Source organism: Schistocerca gregaria, unplaced genomic scaffold (assembly GCF_023897955.1).
Source record: "Schistocerca gregaria isolate iqSchGreg1 unplaced genomic scaffold, iqSchGreg1.2 ptg000712l, whole genome shotgun sequence".
Classification (NCBI taxonomy): Eukaryota; Metazoa; Arthropoda; class Insecta; order Orthoptera; family Acrididae; genus Schistocerca; species Schistocerca gregaria.
The window spans coordinates 11,637-23,817 of NW_026062090.1; the positions used below are offsets into that span (position 1 = coordinate 11,637).

The 12,181-nt window shown below is 50.2% G+C and overlaps 4 non-coding genes and 1 pseudogene across 4 annotated transcripts; all 5 read left to right on the top strand.

Moving 5' to 3' along the window:
* Positions 1–390: 390 nt before the first annotated feature.
* Positions 391–508, top strand: LOC126320276 (5S ribosomal RNA; annotated as a pseudogene).
* Positions 509–7,641: 7,133 nt separating this feature from the next.
* On the top strand, positions 7,642–7,760 carry LOC126320259 (5S ribosomal RNA). Its single transcript, XR_007557995.1, has one exon. It is a non-coding gene; the product is annotated as a 5S ribosomal RNA (ribosomal RNA).
* A 1,283-nt stretch (positions 7,761–9,043) lies between these two features.
* LOC126320270 (5S ribosomal RNA) lies at positions 9,044–9,162 on the top strand. Its single transcript, XR_007558006.1, has one exon. It is a non-coding gene; the product is annotated as a 5S ribosomal RNA (ribosomal RNA).
* Positions 9,163–10,445: 1,283 nt separating this feature from the next.
* Positions 10,446–10,564, top strand: LOC126320277 (5S ribosomal RNA). Its single transcript, XR_007558012.1, has one exon. It is a non-coding gene; the product is annotated as a 5S ribosomal RNA (ribosomal RNA).
* A 1,283-nt stretch (positions 10,565–11,847) lies between these two features.
* On the top strand, positions 11,848–11,966 carry LOC126320278 (5S ribosomal RNA). The gene has a single exon (XR_007558013.1). It is a non-coding gene; the product is annotated as a 5S ribosomal RNA (ribosomal RNA).
* Positions 11,967–12,181: the final 215 nt, after the last annotated feature.

Sequence of the window (12,181 nt, forward strand, 5' to 3'; positions counted from 1 at the left end):
ACAGCCGATTATGCACCGTATCGAATTACGCAAATATCTAGAAGCGCGACGCGTGTCAGGCAGGTGAGAACGCTTCTCTCGGTCCAGCAGGACACCGCCACACCCCGCGCACTCCACCCGCCGCCCGAACGCGCGCAATCCCCGCGACGGACAACAATAACAAGGTGCGTCTCCCGCGAGTGTCGGAGGCCGCACGAACCAAACGAATGACAGGCGGTGCAACGAGCAGCTGTGTTGTGCGTCTGACCCACGTGGCGGCGCGCAGCACTGCGCGTCGCCTTCGAGGTGGAAGGACGTGCTTTGCGTCAAATGTGCCACCGAAAATGGCGATTGCGTGTATTGGGAGGAGAGGCGAAGCCTTCTTGTGCCGTGCGGCTACAGTATAAGGACGCCAACGGCCATACCATGTTGAATACACCGGTTCTCGTCCGATCACCGAAGTTAAGCAACATCGGGCCCGGTTAGTACTTGGCTGTCTGCCCGCCTGGCAACACCTCGGTGCCGAGCGAGCAGTACTTGTGCGACTTGGCCGGCGGCGCCTCGCGTGTCGTCTGTCTCCTGCCTCGCGGCTACATTTCATCAAGTCCGTAAGTTATAGCAATGTTGTATGATAATAGTGAAGAACGACAAAATAATGTGCAATGCGAATTCGATAGTTCCGTCGGAAAACCGTCAGCTTTCGAAATTCACTGTTGGATACTTGAGGAATTGTGTTTGTCGACCGATGACGTTCTCGGAGTTCAATTTGATACTTTAATCAATTCCGTGTTTTTGAAGTTGAAAACTCCCGAATTGTGTGATACCGTGGTAAATGTTAATGATGGTATGCGTAAATTTCGACATCTAGACGGTCGCATTAGTAACGTGACTATTTCTCATGGTGGGTTTGGTCTTCGAAATGTTCGTGTGTTCAACTTGCCTTTTGAAATCCGGAATGACACAATATCTCGTCATTTGCGGCCGTACGGGACCGTGCTATCTGTTTTTAAAGAGAAGTGGTCTTCCGCCTATGTTTTTCAGGTCGAAAACGGCGTGAGGAATGTAAAGATGATAGTACGACAACATATTCCGTCCTTCTTGTTAGTTAACGGTCATCGTGCTTTTATAACCTATAGTGGTCAACCTCAGACGTGTTCCTTTTGCGGTGCTGTTGGTCATTATCGACAAAACTGTCCTAAACGCAGGCAGCCTGTTCAGTTGCCACGTGAGGACGTTTTAAGTGGGCCTAGCTTTGCTTCTGTTGCTGCAACGAGTTTAGGTTCCGCCCCCCCCCCCCCCCCCCCCCCGCACGTGTGCAACTCGCGGCCGCCCCCCCTGTATCGGCCGCCGCTGACGTCATGGACACGTCTGTTCCTGATAGTGACTCTGTTTCTGTTTCTGAACCTCCTGTTGAGCCTTCTTTGCTCGCGGCTGCGACAACTGAATCTGTTTTTGAAAAACCGGTAGTGGACGAAGTCTCACCGCAATCCGTGCCGATGTCGGCAGAAATTGTTCCGCATACTGTCCCGGTTACGGAACCCGACATATCGGCGGTTGCTCCTACTACCGTCCCCGACAGTCTTTCTGCTGCCAGTGCTGTTGTAGAACGTGAAGCTTTTACTGCACCGAAACCGCGTAGGGACCGGAATGTCGCTCGAGCTTCTGGCACCCCACGTTTACGTAGTGCCAGTAGCTCTGCTTCGTTTAATACGCGTGGTTTTTCGGACAAAAATCGGAGTCCGTCTCCGGTGGCGCGTTCTCCTGCCCCCCTTCAGGTTCGGTCGGTCGGGCAACCGACCTCCCGACAACCGGCCACGCGCGACGGCGTAGACCTCGGCCACCGCCCGTCTCAGGGGGGAGGCAGCAGGCGCCACGCGAAAAAGCAGACCTCTTCCCGCACTCAGCCGGAGGGTGATGTTGTTGCTGCAACGCAGAAACGTGACATCGCGGTGCTACATTTGAAAACCTTCCTGAGCCAACCGACTTCTGATGCCGATTCCGGCATGGCGGTGGATCCGCCTTTGTCTGTGACACCTTCCCCCTTTCCAACCAAAAGAAAGGCCGAAGATTCGCACCTTCGTCGTGCCCCCCCTTCCACCCACGATTTGGTGCCGCCTTTATCTTCGGACGTCGAAATGCCCGCCGTGGAGCATTCCGCCACAGAAGGTGCCGTCACAGTTTCTGGGACTCCGCCGCTCCCGCCCCCCCTTCCTAGTCAGTCACAGGATTGGTCGGCGGACGTGGAGGCCGGTGGTAACCATTAGTGTGATTCATTGTATGTCCTCCCCCTCCTAGCAAGTTTGTATGTTTTATCTTGTTTTAAGCAAATTTCATGTTTTTCTTTTTTTTCTTGTTTTTTAACTGTGTTATTACGTGTATATGGTTAACGACTGTAGCCAGTGGAACATCTTAACAGTTAATCTTAATAAGTTGCGTAATCCGCAGAAGGCTATGATTTTAAAAAATTTCTTGTATGATAATAACTGTCACGTCGCTTTTTTACAGGAGGTGACTTGTGAAGCGCTTTTGTTTTTGCACGATTTTACTGATTTTACTGTGATTGATAATATTGCCCCTGATAACGATACGGGCACTGCAATTTTAGTGTGTTCTGGCTTACCAATATCTAACGTTGACATTTTACCGAACGGTCGCGCTGTTGCTTGTACCATTTTTGGAATTGTGTTTGTAAATGTGTACGCTCCGTCAGGAAATGTTAAACCGGCCAGGGCTGAATTTCATGGTAGAGATTTGTGTCAGCTTCTATCCAGGAATGTCGATACTTTAATCGTTGGGGGTGATTTTAATTGTGTTTTAGACGACAGCGATCAAGAGCCGCGTCCAAACAAATGTCACGAGCTGGGTACTTTAGTCACTAGTTTTCAGCTGCTCGACACGTGGCGTGTTTTACACCCGGATTTCACCTACTTCACCTATTTTTACGGTACCGGGCGTAGCCGCCTCGATCGGATTTATGTGTCTAGGCAGCTGTCTGCCCGTATTTGTAGTGCTGACGTGACTCCTGTCGTATTTTCTGACCACTCCAGTTACTCCTGTCGTCTTTTATTGCCTCGTTTGTGTGTTCCTCGCCGTACCAATTTGTGGAAGTTCAATTGCAGTTTACTCAATGACGACCATTTTGTGACTTGTTTTAACCGTATATGGCAACGGTTGTTGCGGACTCGAGGCGGTCATAGTAGCACCATTGAGTGGTGGGTTGCGATAGTTAAACCGGCGATTAGGAAATTTTTAATTGATTACAGCCGTGAGGCGGCACGCTGGCGTCGGGCAACGGCTCGCTTCCGCCAGGCTTGTTTACGGGACTTAGCGTTGCGGGTGACGTCACAGCCCGAGTTGTTGCCTACTCTGAAGCAATTTCAAGCAAAGCTTTTACTTGACATGCGTGCCGTTAGTGATGGGGTGACCGTCCGAAGTCAGCCTGCGGGATTTGTTACTGGGGAACCTCTGTCCATTTACCATTTACACAGGGAACGCAAACGCCGTGAACGTTTGAAGGTTAATGTTTGGCGGCTGCGAAACGGCGATCGAACTTCTGTACAGTCGGAAATTGAAACAGATATTTTTGAACATTTCGCTTCACTTTTCCGTGCTGTTGATGTGGATTCCGACGCGTTGCGAGATTTTTTGCAGACTGTACCCCATGTTTTAACTCGCCCGGACAGGAATCATTTAACTGACGCCTTTACGTCTGATGAAGTTCTTGATGCCGTTCGGCGGAGTCCCAACGGGAAGTCTCCAGGTCCAGATGGGATTCCTGCGGAATTTTATTTGAAATTTTTTCATCTTTTTAGTGAGATTTTAGTAGATTTGGTAAATGATATTCGAAATGGTGTGACTGTACCAGCTGCCTTTGTGGAGGGGGTTGTGACGCTCGTTCCCAAATCCAATGCTGTGCCAAATATCGACGCTGTCCGTCCGATTACTTTATTAAATGTTGACTACAAGATCGTCACGCGCTGCGTCGCTCAGCGACTTAAAAACATTTTGCCGGCGGTACTTAGTCCTCAGCAAACGTGAGCGGTGCGCGATCGGAATATCTTTGACGCTATCCTTGCTTACAGGGACTGCATTGGCTATGTAAAAAGTGCTCGGCTTCGGACTGCGGCGATTTTATTAGTTGATTTTAAGAATGCCTTTGACCGTATTAGTCATTTTTATTTGCGTCAGGTTTTGGTACGCATGGGGTTTGGTTATAAATTTACCAAATTAGTGACGCATCTGTTGCAAAATGCTACGTCACGCATCTGTGTTAATGGTCGTCTTACTCCTGCTTTTCGTGTAGGTCGCTCCGTGCGGCAAGGGTGTCCGCTTTCCATGGCGCTTTTTGCCATTGCGCTGGATCCCCTCCTCCGCTATATCGGTCAGGAATGTCGCGGCATTCAGATGGGGACTACCAGATTGGTTTGTAAAGCATACGCTGACGACCTTGGCGTATTTATTGAGCATTTAGACGATGTTGACAGGTTGCAAGTCGTTCTGCACAACTTTGAACAAGCTACGGGGGCGATTGTCAATACACAGAAAACTGTTCTTTTACCGCTCACCGCCCGCGCACGTACCCTTCGTAAAGACTGGTTCTGTGTACAGCAGCAGCATAAAGTTCTTGGAGTCCTTTTATCCTCGAATCCACAGCAGATGGAAGCATTAAATTGGCGGCCTACGCTGCATCGGATTCGTGCTGTTGTCAAGATCCATGCGGTCCGAAATTTGGCCCTTCTGGAAAAGGTGCATTTAATAAATAATAACTTCTTGGCAAGGGCGTGGTACCTTGCGCAGGTTCTCCCGGTACCCAAGCAATTGGGGCGCGCCATCACACAGGCGATTTACTGGTTTTTATGGAGGGGGGAGATTTTTAAGGTGTCACATGCTGTCTGTACCTTGGGCCTGTCCGACGGCGGTTTGGGACTTGTCGATTTTTCAGCCAAATGTGCGGCTCTCCTTTGGAAGCGAATTACCGCTGTTATGCAGAAGGCACCTTGCAGTCCCACCGCGGTTGTTTTTAATCGTTATCGTCCTCATTCTGAAGTGGCACCTGTTTCTGTGTCGCACATCCCGTTTTATCTTTCTTACGTGCGCCGCTACTATTTCGATAATAGTTACCTGACACTTCGTGACATCTCCGCCCACACGGTTAGCGCTGTCTGCGATGCTATACGCGGACCTCCTATTCGTTGCAAGTGGGAGTATCGATTGCCACGCTGCAACTGGGTGGCAGTGTGGCAAAACCTCGCCAACAAAGTCCTCCCGGCTTCCGTACACGCTGCATGGTACAAGGTGGTGCATCGCACCATCCCCACCAACTCCAAACTTCATTCCATCAACCTTACCCCATCTGGAGTGTGTGACGTGTGTACTGTCGACGATACTCTTGAACACCGCTTTGCGTGTGACCGCTTCCGCCGTGTTTGGGACGTCGCCAGGGATATGATTCGTCTGATTCAGCGGGTGGACGCTCGAACCGTTACTGTGGATGATGTATTAATTCCGCAGTGTGTCGTCTACCCCACCACCAAGCGAAATGCCACGGTGTGGATCTTTGGCCATACAGTTTTTGCTATTTTCTCTTTAAAGTTGTGTACCGATTTGGACTTCCTTACCTTTTTATGAACCCAACATTCTCAGATTCAGACATCGCCACATTATCGGCAAAATTTTGCAAATTTTTTGCAGGTCGCACTGGCGCATGCTTTTGCGCGTATGTCGGTACCTGCGTAACATGGATGTTATTGTCTCGTTTTTTCAAATTGCCCTTGAGCGACACAATATGAATAAATGCGACTTTCTCTATGTTTTTTGGAACGAAAATTGCCGAAACTTGACTATCGAACGACATCAGAAGACTTTTCAGTTTTTTCTGGACGTTATTGCCAAACTTCTTGTTTGGCATGAGTGTCGGTATTATTAGTTTCCTTTTTCTTTTTTTTTTTCCCCGTATGTGGCGTGACGAGATTCTTTACTGATGTTTCAGTTCTAGTTTCTAGTGGTGACTGTTTGCGTTATTTTTTTCTTTTTTCTTTTTTCATTTCTTTTACTGTCGAGCGCTCCCACTTCTCGAAACGTGTCTGCGCTCGGCACTTTTGGAACCTTTCGTCGGTGTGGGATTTCACACCGGGATTACCGGCGCTTTAAAATAGCGTTTTGTTTCATATTGTTTTTACTATACCTAGGCTGTTGCGGTTTCTCTTTTTTTTTCATACATGAAATATTGTTTTGTTTTACGGTCGATATGAGTGATGACGAGTGTGGGGGCGACACTGTGGCCAGGCCTCAGACTAATTGACCCCTGCCCTCATTGCCGCCGCCTGCCAATAAAAAAAGAAAAAAAAGAAAAAAAAAGAAAAAAAAAGTGCTGTTGGCTCCCTGTCTTCTTTTAAATTTTATGTCACTACACCTGCCAGCCCTCTTTTCATACAAACTCTCAGGTGCGACAAAGATGCTTCCACAAGCATTTTAAACTACTGTATTAAACGTAAGATGCGAAATTACAGTAATGAACTCAGTTTGTACAAGAATGCGCGGAGGAAGAGTGCTAGGAACTCGTTGAAAATAACGAAACACTGCGAATCGACAGATGTGCTCTTGAAATGCGTCAGAGCCTACTGTTTTGTAGGAGCGCTAAATTCCAAAAAGTAACTACATTAAAAAAAAACCTGTTCCCGTCCGACCACCGAAGATAAGCAACAGTGTTTATATTCGGATCGGCGACCGCCTGGGAACTCTGGCTGTCTTCATTTCTTGCTTTCTTGTCGCTACCCCTGCCAGCCGTTTTTTCATGCTACCTTTCTCATGTGACAAAGATGCTTCCATACTGATTTTAAACTATCGTAAGATACGATATTAAGGAACTCAGTTTGAAAAGAGTGTGCCAAGGAAGACTTCCAAAGAGTCTCTGGAAATAACAAAACAGTATGAAGTGACAGAAATGTTGTGAAATACGTCAGGGCATATTGTTTTGTAGCAGTGCACAACGGCAAATTTGTAAACAAAAATTTACCTTTCGTCGCTACGAGAGATGGATACTTTGTCGAAAAGCCTGTGCCTTGTGTGCATGTTTTCGCACCTTTCCACGGCACGGCGCGGCACAGAGCTGCTCTGGTAGCTCCGAACGGCCGCACACGTCGCCTCGGACACGCCGGTTCGGCCCGCGCCCATCTCGCAGATGTTCCTCGTGCTTGTGCTGTCATATGGACCGCGACCCGAGCGGCAGCGAGCGGCAGTCGAGCAAAGTCGTGACAAGTCGGGACGGAAGGGGACAGCCGAGAATGCACCATGCGAATTACGCAAATATCTGGCAGCGCGACGCGTGTCAGGCAGGTGAGAACGCTTCCCTCGGTCCAGCAGGACACTGCCACACCCCGCGCAGTCCACCCGCCGCCCGGCCGCGCGCAATCCCTGCGACGGACAACAATAACAAGGTGCGTCTCCCGCGAGTGTCGGAGGCCGCGCGAACCAAACGAATGACAGGCGGTGCAACGAGCAGCTGTGTTGTGCGTCTGACCCACGTGGCGGCGCGCCGCACTGCGCGTCGCCTTCGGGGTGGAAGGACGTGCTTTGCGTCAAATGTGCCACCGAAAATGGCGATTGCGTGTATTGGGAGGAGAGGCGAAGCCTTCTTGTGCCGTGAGGCTACAGTATAAGGACGCCAACGGCCATACCATGTTGAATACACCGGTTCTCGTCCGATCACCGAAGTTAAGCAACATCGGGCCCGGTTAGTACTTGGATGGGTGACCGCCTGGGAACACCGGGTGCTGTTGGCTCCCTGTCTTCTTTTAAATTTTATGTCACTACACCTGCCAGCCCTCTTTTCATACAAACTCTCAGGTGCGACAAAGATGCTTCCACAAGCATTTTAAACTACTGTATTAAACGTAAGATGCGAAATTACAGTAATGAACTCAGTTTGTACAAGAATGCGCGGAGGAAGAGTGCTAGGAACTCGTTGAAAATAACGAAACACTGCGAATCGACAGATGTGCTCTTGAAATGCGTCAGAGCCTACTGTTTTGTAGGAGCGCTAAATTCCAAAAAGTAACTACATTAAAAAAAAACCTGTTCCCGTCCGACCACCGAAGATAAGCAACAGCGTTTATATTCGGATCGGCGACCGCCTGGGAACTCTGGCTGTCTTCATTTCTTGCTTTCTTGTCGCTACCCCTGCCAGCCGTTGTTTACCTAGATCGCGTGTTGTGACAAAGATGCTTCCATACTGATTTTAAACTATCGTAAGATACGATATTAAGGAACTCAGTTTGAAAAGAGTGTGCCAAGGAAGACTTCCAAAGAGTCTCTGGAAATAACAAAACAGTATGAAGTGACAGAAATGTTGTGAAATACGTCAGGGCATATTGTTTTGTAGCAGTGCACAACGGCAAATTTGTAAACAAAAATTTACCTTTCGGTCGCTACGAGAGATGGATACTTTGTCGAAAAGCCTGTGCCTTGTGTGCATGTTTTCGCACCTTTCCACGGCACGGCGCGGCACAGAGCTGCTCTGGTAGCTCCGAACGGCCGCACACGTCGCCTCGGACACGCCGGTTCGGCCCGCGCCCATCTCGCAGATGTTCCTCGTGCTTGTGCTGTCATATGGACCGCGACCCGAGCGGCAGCGAGCGGCAGTCGAGCAAAGTCGGGACAAGTCGGGACGGAAGGGGACAGCCGAGAATGCACCATGCGAATTACGCAAATATCTGGCAGCGCGACGCGTGTCAGGCAGGTGAGAACGCTTCCCTCGGTCCAGCAGGACACCGCCACACCCCGCGCAGTCCACCCGCCGAACGGCCGCGCGCAATCCCTGCGACGGACAACAATAACAAGGTGCGTCTCCCGCGAGTGTCGGAGGCCGCGCGAACCAAACGAATGACAGGCGGTGCAACGAGCAGCTGTGTTGTGCGTCTGACCCACGTGGCAGCGCGCCGCACTGCGCGTCGCCTTCGAGGTGGAAGGACGTGCTTTGCGTCAAATGTGCCACCGAAAATGGCGGTTGCGTGTATTGGGAGGAGAGGCGAAGCCTTCTTGTGCCGTGAGACTACAGTATAAGGACGCCAACGGCCATACCATGTTGAATACACCGGTTCTCGTCCGATCACCGAAGTTAAGCAACATCGGGCCCGGTTAGTACTTGGATGGGTGACCGCCTGGGAACACCGGGTGCTGTTGGCTCCCTGTCTTCTTTTAAATTTTATGTCACTACACCTGCCAGCCCTCTTTTCATACAAACTCTCAGGTGCGACAAAGATGCTTCCACAAGCATTTTAAACTACTGTATTAAACGTAAGATGCGAAATTACAGTAATGAACTCAGTTTGTACAAGAATGCGCGGAGGAAGAGTGCTAGGAACTCGTTGAAAATAACGAAACACTGCGAATCGACAGATGTGCTCTTGAAATGCGTCAGAGCCTACTGTTTTGTAGGAGCGCTAAATTCCAAAAAGTAACTACATTAAAAAAAAACCTGTTCCCGTCCGACCACCGAAGATAAGCAACAGCGTTTATATTCGGATCGGCGACCGCCTGGGAACTCTGGCTGTCTTCATTTCTTGCTTTCTTGTCGCTACCCCTGCCAGCCGTTTTTTCATGCTACCTTTCTCATGTGACAAAGATGCTTCCATACTGATTTTAAACTATCGTAAGATACGATATTAAGGAACTCAGTTTGAAAAGAGTGTGCCAAGGAAGACTTCCAAAGAGTCTCTGGAAATAACAAAACAGTATGAAGTGACAGAAATGTTGTGAAATACGTCAGGGCATATTGTTTTGTAGCAGTGCACAACGGCAAATTTGTAAACAAAAATTTACCTTTCGTCGCTACGAGAGATGGATACTTTGTCGAAAAGCCTGTGCCTTGTGTGCATGTTTTCGCACCTTTCCACGGCACGGCGCGGCACAGAGCTGCTCTGGTAGCTCCGAACGGCCGCACACGTCGCCTCGGACACGCCGGTTCGGCCCGCGCCCATCTCGCAGATGTTCCTCGTGCTTGTGCTGTCATATGGACCGCGACCCGAGCGGCAGCGAGCGGCAGTCGAGCAAAGTCGGGACAAGTCGGGACGGAAGGGGACAGCCGAGAATGCACCATGCGAATTACGCAAATATCTGGCAGCGCGACGCGTGTCAGGCAGGTGAGAACGCTTCCCTCGGTCCAGCAGGACACCGCCACACCCCGCGCAGTCCACCCGCCGAACGGCCGCGCGCAATCCCTGCGACGGACAACAATAACAAGGTGCGTCTCCCGCGAGTGTCGGAGGCCGCGCGAACCAAACGAATGACAGGCGGTGCAACGAGCAGCTGTGTTGTGCGTCTGACCCACGTGGCAGCGCGCCGCACTGCGCGTCGCCTTCGAGGTGGAAGGACGTGCTTTGCGTCAAATGTGCCACCGAAAATGGCGGTTGCGTGTATTGGGAGGAGAGGCGAAGCCTTCTTGTGCCGTGAGACTACAGTATAAGGACGCCAACGGCCATACCATGTTGAATACACCGGTTCTCGTCCGATCACCGAAGTTAAGCAACATCGGGCCCGGTTAGTACTTGGATGGGTGACCGCCTGGGAACACCGGGTGCTGTTGGCTCCCTGTCTTCTTTTAAATTTTATGTCACTACACCTGCCAGCCCTCTTTTCATACAAACTCTCAGGTGCGACAAAGATGCTTCCACAAGCATTTTAAACTACTGTATTAAACGTAAGATGCGAAATTACAGTAATGAACTCAGTTTGTACAAGAATGCGCGGAGGAAGAGTGCTAGGAACTCGTTGAAAATAACGAAACACTGCGAATCGACAGATGTGCTCTTGAAATGCGTCAGAGCCTACTGTTTTGTAGGAGCGCTAAATTCCAAAAAGTAACTACATTAAAAAAAAACCTGTTCCCGTCCGACCACCGAAGATAAGCAACAGCGTTTATATTCGGATCGGCGACCGCCTGGGAACTCTGGCTGTCTTCATTTCTTGCTTTCTTGTCGCTACCCCTGCCAGCCGTTTTTTCATGCTACCTTTCTCATGTGACAAAGATGCTTCCATACTGATTTTAAACTATCGTAAGATACGATATTAAGGAACTCAGTTTGAAAAGAGTGTGCCAAGGAAGACTTCCAAAGAGTCTCTGGAAATAACAAAACAGTATGAAGTGACAGAAATGTTGTGAAATACGTCAGGGCATATTGTTTTGTAGCAGTGCACAACGGCAAATTTGTAAACAAAAATTTACCTTTCGTCGCTACGAGAGATGGATACTTTGTCGAAAAGCCTGTGCCTTGTGTGCATGTTTTCGCACCTTTCCACGGCACGGCGCGGCACAGAGCTGCTCTGGTAGCTCCGAACGGCCGCACACGTCGCCTCGGACACGCCGGTTCGGCCCGCGCCCATCTCGCAGATGTTCCTCGTGCTTGTGCTGTCATATGGACCGCGACCCGAGCGGCAGCGAGCGGCAGTCGAGCAAAGTCGGGACAAGTCGGGACGGAAGGGGACAGCCGAGAATGCACCATGCGAATTACGCAAATATCTGGCAGCGCGACGCGTGTCAGGCAGGTGAGAACGCTTCCCTCGGTCCAGCAGGACACCGCCACACCCCGCGCAGTCCACCCGCCGAACGGCCGCGCGCAATCCCTGCGACGGACAACAATAACAAGGTGCGTCTCCCGCGAGTGTCGGAGGCCGCGCGAACCAAACGAATGACAGGCGGTGCAACGAGCAGCTGTGTTGTGCGTCTGACCCACGTGGCAGCGCGCCGCACTGCGCGTCGCCTTCGAGGTGGAAGGACGTGCTTTGCGTCAAATGTGCCACCGAAAATGGCGGTTGCGTGTATTGGGAGGAGAGGCGAAGCCTTCTTGTGCCGTGAGGCTACAGTATAAGGACGCCAACGGCCATACCATGTTGAATACACCGGTTCTCGTCCGATCACCGAAGTTAAGCAACATCGGGCCCGGTTAGTACTTGGATGGGTGACCGCCTGGGAACACCGGGTGCTGTTGGCTCCCTGTCTTCTTTTAAATTTTATGTCACTACACCTGCCAGCCCTCTTTTCATACAAACTCTCAGGTGCGACAAAGATGCTTCCACAAGCATTTTAAACTACTGTATTAAACGTAAGATGCGAAATTACAGTAATGAACTCAGTTTGTACAAGAATGCGCGGAGGAAGAGTGCTAGGAACTCGTTGAAAATAACGAAACACTGCGAATCGACAGAT